Consider the following 6,170-nt stretch of genomic DNA (forward strand, 5'->3'; position numbering starts at 1 on the left):
CGCAAAGCGCAGCGCTCCCCTCAACCCCTCGTGTCCCCAGCACCCCGGGCCCGCAGAGGGGGTAAGCAGGCCGGACACTCCCCAAGTCCTGGGATCTGGGTTCACTGTCTCCTGAATGCCACCAGCAGGTCTGACACTTGGTAGATGCCCCACGGGGGGCGGGGGGGGGGCAGTGTCTGAATGCATGGATTGGTTCAGGAGTCAAAGGGTCAAAGGGTCTGAGGCCCAGAAAGGGGAACTCAGTCAGCTGGTGGCATATGCGGGACTCATACCGAACCCGCCAAGTGACGGGGCAGAGCTTCTGCCAGGGCTTCTTGGTGGAGTGAGTCTTGGCCTTTTCCTGATAAACATGAGCCAGACTTTCCCATTTGACTGGGCTGCCCCAGGAGAAATAGGCTGTCCCCAGATTGGGGCAACTGGGCCAATGGAGGCTGAGGGGGCAGGCAGCCAGGGGCTGGAACCCGGCCTGCCTCGCTGGGCACCCTGCCAGGCACTCTGCGGGATTGTGCTGAGCTGGCCCATGTCTGGGAGGAAGAGGACCTGGACACAGACATGCCTGGAGCCAGAGGGTTGGGGGCGGGGGAGCCCAGACCCCTCCACTCCACCCCCTGCCTCCACCACGGTGTCACTGTCCCCCGGGGACCCTGAGGGCACTGAGCTTCAGAGGGTCCAGGCTGTCCAGGCTCTTTCCCTGGCCCCTGGAGCTCACCCCCTGAGGCTGGCCTGTTCTCTCCAGCTGCCCCAGAGCAGCTCCCCTGCCCTTGGGTGACACAGGCCACCTGATTCCTGCCCTGGGGCTCCCAGACAGGGATGGCTTGCCCCCTCTCTTCTAGTTACTCAGTGTAGAAAAGGGGGAACACACAAAAGCAGAAAGGAAATGAGATCACCTGAGATACGACTCTAGTGATCAGCCCCCTCCCCGAGTAGACCCAGTAGCTTCGCCTTTGCTTGCGTCGGAACGGATTCATCGCCTGCTGCTTTCTCCAGTGCTGAACCCCTCCCTGACCCTCCGTGTGGCCTCACCCAGGCCGCCTGCACCCTTCCCAGCAGCCAAGACTGTCCCCGCCCCAGGGTAGGCCTCCGTGTCCCACTCTTTCCTCACTGTTCCTGCCTCGACAGCTCAGAAGCCCTGCGGGCTGCAGGCACCGAGACTCCATTTCCAGGTGAGGTGACTGGGTCGGCCACTCCCCTGCTCTAGGGCCTGCTGTGGCTCCCAGGCAGACACGAGAAGGCCCAGATGGTTTAGCCTGGCATTCGGGGCCCCACAGCATCTGTCTAACTCCACCCCTGTCATTATTCCTCCACACTGTAGGCCCACGGGAATGGTGGGCTTCCTTCTGGGCTAGCCTCCCCTGAGGGCTTGTAAGGTAAGTGCGAACAGGAGCTGCGTCCATCTTATCTCTGTATCGCCAGGGTCTGGCTCAGAGCAGGCTCTTAGTATATGTTCATCAAAAGGAACTGAACGGGTTTGAGCAAACCAGTTCACTCACCAACAACAAGAAGCATTTTTTAGCTTGTATTTATGTCCGGACATCGTGCTGAATGCATCACAAGGATTCCTCACTTCGTCCTCAGAACTATGCTCTAAGGTGGTGCTACTATAATGCCCATTTTCTTTTTTTTTTTCAATTTTTTATTGTTATGTTAATCACATACATTACATCATTAGTTTTTGATGTAGTGTTCCATGATTCATTGTTCGTGCATAACACCCAGCGCTCCATGCAGAACGTGCCCTCTTTAATACCTACATCACCGGGCTAACCCATCCCCCACCCCCCTCCCCTCTAGAACCCTCACTTTGTTTTTCAGAGTCCATCGTCTCTCCTGGTTTATAATGCCCATTTTCCAGATGAGAGAACGGAGGCCCAGAGGTACTACATGATTTGCTCAGAGTCCTGTGCAGGATCCTGCCCCAGCCCATGCCCTACCCACTCTCCTAGACGGTAGGGCTTGCCTGCTCCTGTCTTGTAAGCACACGGGCTGTCCGCCCCCTTTCCTATCGCCTTTTCCCACCCTTCTCCATCTGGGCCCAACGGCCTTCCATTCTGCTCTCACTTCAGGCTCAGCCCCAGGCCTGGGCAGTGCCAGGCAAGGCTCCGGCCAGTCTCAGGTGCCTGGCCGTGGGTTCTTGAGCACACACCTGCCCTTTCATGTGTCTAAGCGAGATTCAACAGGTCTGTTTTACGTCCTGAGACTCAAGTTCCCGACATGAGCTTGAACCCGATGCAGCATTGGTGAAGCTGGCCTGGGAATTGGGGCCCAGGTACAATCACAGACTCGCTCTGTGGCTTTGGGCAAGGAGCTGAGTTTTGCTGAGCCTCAGTTTCTGCATCTGGGCAATGGGCATGAGAATATCCACTTCACAGCGTCACTGGGAGGATTAAATGTGAGCTGGTATGGGAAGGGATTCCCTAGACGGCAGAGCTGCTAAAGGAGGGTGAGGGCCCTGTGGGCCGGGATCGGCAGCTCCTGGTTTAGAGGTTGTGAGGGAGAAAGGCAGGAACAGTTGGTGCCCAGGCCAGGCACAGGCTCTCCAGTAAGGATGTATGCAGTGGGGATGGAGGAGGACAGGAGGAAAATGGGCTTGTGAAGTTAGGCGGGGCCCCTCCTGAAGCTGCTGGGGATCCCAGAAGAGCTGCTGACTCACCTCTTCCTCTTTACACTTCTTTTTCTGTTAGGTCTTAATTGGTCTTTCTGCTTACAAAAGCAGTCTCTGCTCACTGCATAAAGTTCAAATACCACCAAACTGTGGAGTGTAGAAGGTAGACAGTTTCCCAGATTCATGTGCCCCAGATGTAACCGCTGTTGACATTTCCGTGTATGTTCTTCCAGATTTTTGATGACCACGTGCATATTTTGTAATTAAAGAAGCATGTTCCTTGAAGAGGATTCAAAGCAATGCAGACTACATAATATGTACTCCGTCCCACACCCTTCTCAGAACCAACCACTATTAACAGCTTTGGAGGTATCTCCTTGCACTTTCAATATGCCCTGCTGTCCACAAGTGGGCATAAATAAGGAGGGGAGCAATGATTATAGACACCAATGAAACGAAGCCGTGCCCAGCATCCCATGTCAGTGAGGGTTTGCAATCATTATATATACACATAAGGAGAGTTGTTTCTCTCTCCCACAGAAATGCGATCATACTATGCATACTGCCCTGTCTGGTTTGGGAGGTGGGATTATGTGGAAAGATTAGTCATAGGGATCCCGAAATTTACACTGAAGATGGAAGTCTTGCATTTAGATGAAAAGAACTGGTTGCTTAAGTGTAGGACGGGAGAAACCTACATTCCCAGGCTGAGTCACAGCCGCCTCTGGGTTGTGGTTGCAGCCCAGGCTTGCATGAGTCGATGCTGAGCTTTCAAAACGAGGGAGGTGATGGGGTTTCTGTCGCCTGGGCCTGTCCTCTGTCTGCCTGAGGCTTCCCTTCCCTTAAAGGTATTCGGAGCCCTCACCGCGTGTGCATCCAGTGACCTATATGGTACCTTCTCCCGTGAAAAGTCTGAAACTTCTCCCTCCTATGTCTCATCTCCCACCTCCCAGGAGCTCCCATGTCCTCCAATCTTCTCAGCTTCAGTGAAGGCACCAAAGCCTGCCTCTTTGTTCAAGCCAGCCCCGGGGCTGGGGTGGGGTGGGGTGGGGGCGGTTGGCTCGCTGCTCTCTGACCTTCCCTCCCTTCCCACCTCAGATCCCTCTGGAGTCCTATGGGCCTTTGCTCCCACGTATACCCACCTCTCCCCACCTCCCTCCTCTCCTGCTGTCTCCACCCTGACACCCTACAGTCTACTGGCCACCCCAGAGCCAGAACAAAGTTTTAAAGTTGACTCTGATCTTTTAGGAATAGGTATTGTGATGAGTGGAATGGTGGTACCCCCAAAGGTATGTTAAGATCTGTTCGTAGAATCCATGAACATGACCTTATTCGGAAAAAGGGTTTTTGCAGATGTGATTAAGTTAAAGATCTTTTTTTTTTTAAGATTTAAAAATTTTATTTATTTGATAGAGACAGAGAGAGAGAGAGCACAAGCAGGGGGAACAGCAGGCAGAGGGAGAAGCAGGCTTCCGCTGAGCAGGGAGCCCAAACGTGGGACTGGATCCCAGGATCCTGAGATCATGACCTGAGCCGAAGGCAGACAGTCAACCGACTGAGCCACCCAGGCGCCCCTAAGTTAAGGATCTTGAGATGAAGAGCTCACCCTGGGTTTTCCGGGTGGGCCCTGATTCAGTGATAAGTACCTTACAAGAGACACGCTGGGGAGATTTGACACCAGACAGAAGAGGAGGAGGCAGTTCCGGGCAGAGATTGGAGTGGGGTGGCCTCTGGCCAAGGAAACCACTGGAAGATAGAAGAAGCAAGGAAACGGAGCTTCCCTAGCGCCTTCAGAGGGATCGGGACCCTGCCATTGCCTTGATTTCAGATTTCTGGCCTCTGGAACTAGGGGACACTACATTTCCATTGTGGCAGGCCACCCGGTTTGTGATCATCTGTTACGGCAGGCCTCAGGAATGCAGGGAATATACACCTGGGGTTACAATAATATAAAATGTAAATGCTGGGAAGTCTTGCTTTTCTAGGTAACCCCTGTTACTAGTTTTTTTCTATTTTCCTAGGATTTCTTCATAGAGACAGGACTATGTGAAAGGGAAGGGGCGCCGGGCTGGCTCCATCTGTAGAGCACGTGACTCGATCTAGAGCTCAAAAAAAAAAAAAAAAAGAAAAAGAAAACGGAAAAGAGGAATGCATTTTGATCCCCCAGCCCCATTTAAGAGTGACCTTTCAAAATGTATCTGGCAGTGTCACTCACTGCACTTAGATGCAGTGGCCCCCTTGGGGCCACTCCCACCTGGCCCATGTGCCCCTCAAACCCCATCTTATGCCCCCTCCCCTCCAGGCTGCAGCCTCCCTGGTCTCCTTGTGTGAAGATCCCATGCCCCTCCTGCCTCAGGGTCCTGACACTCATCCTTGCTCCTGCCTGACCCCCAGGCCCTTCTCTCCCCACTGTCACCTGACCTCTATTCAAATGTCACCCCCCAAGCCCTCTCTGGCCCCCCAGCTTAAAGTAACACTCTTCATCCTGCCACTCCTTGTTATACTACGCCATTTCATTTTCTTCCTTGAATTTGTCACGATATAAAATTGACTTACGTATTGGCTTCCTTGTCTGTGTCTGTCTCCTGCTCTAGACTGTAAATTCTTGGAGCTGGGATTTGGTTTGTTCGCACTTCCATTCTGGGCACCTGAAACAGTGCCTGGCACATAGTAGGCCCTCCCTAAACACTTGTCAAATACATAAATTAACCCTGAAGGCCAACCACATTCTAGAAACTATGACATTAAGGACAGGGTTCTTAGAGCCCATGGAACCCCCAACGCAATGCATAACATTTTGTGTGGATGTGCATTATTTTCCATGGAGATGGTTAACAGCTTTTACTAGATTCTCGAAGGGGTCCTGATCCCAAAGATGTGAAGGGGTCTTAAAATCAGGGCTTGATTGTGCAGGAAGAAAAACAAAGTTAAATTCAGTCTCCAAGGTCCACTGGGGGCCTGGGCTTGTTTAGCCTAGAGGAGAGATGTCCAAGGAAGCCAGCTCCATTGTTTGTAAATCAAGGCAGTGTAAATGTAGGCAGTGAAGAAATGGGAGAAATAAGAATTTCTCCCCAACAAGGGAAGGCCCGCCTGACTTAGAGCTGACTGGTGAGGTGCTGAGGTTCTTGTCACTGGAGGTATGCAAGCAGATGTGTATACCCCTTTGTCAGAAATTGTTCTGGGATGAACAGGCCAAGGAAACACATAGTTCTGGGATGAAGGAATGGCAGATGGCTTGGGTCAGAGCGGAGAGTCTCTAAATTAATGTCGCTGTGGTTCCTTCCGGTCTCCAACAGGTTGGAGTGCAATTGACATGCCCCTATGTGTCCCAGAGTGAGCCACTTGAGTGCCATTCCCATATCCCATAAGCTGGTGTCCACTTTGCCTGCTCCCATGACCCTGAGAGGCTCTCTCTGGATCTGAAATGCAGGGACGGGCCTGGGTCCCCTCTTCACAGCAATGACCTTGGCCTGTGCAGCCTGCCAGCCAGGATGACAGGACTGCTGGGGTGTGTAATCCCCTGCAGACCAGACTGTCCTCTGGGCTCCCTCAGGCTCCCTCAGGGTCA

The sequence above is a fragment of the Callorhinus ursinus genome, unplaced genomic scaffold (genome assembly GCF_003265705.2).
Source record: "Callorhinus ursinus isolate GAN/ISIS: 27379988/994484 unplaced genomic scaffold, GSC_fseal_2.0 scaffold3, whole genome shotgun sequence".
Lineage (NCBI taxonomy): Eukaryota > Metazoa > Chordata > Mammalia > Carnivora > Otariidae > Callorhinus > Callorhinus ursinus.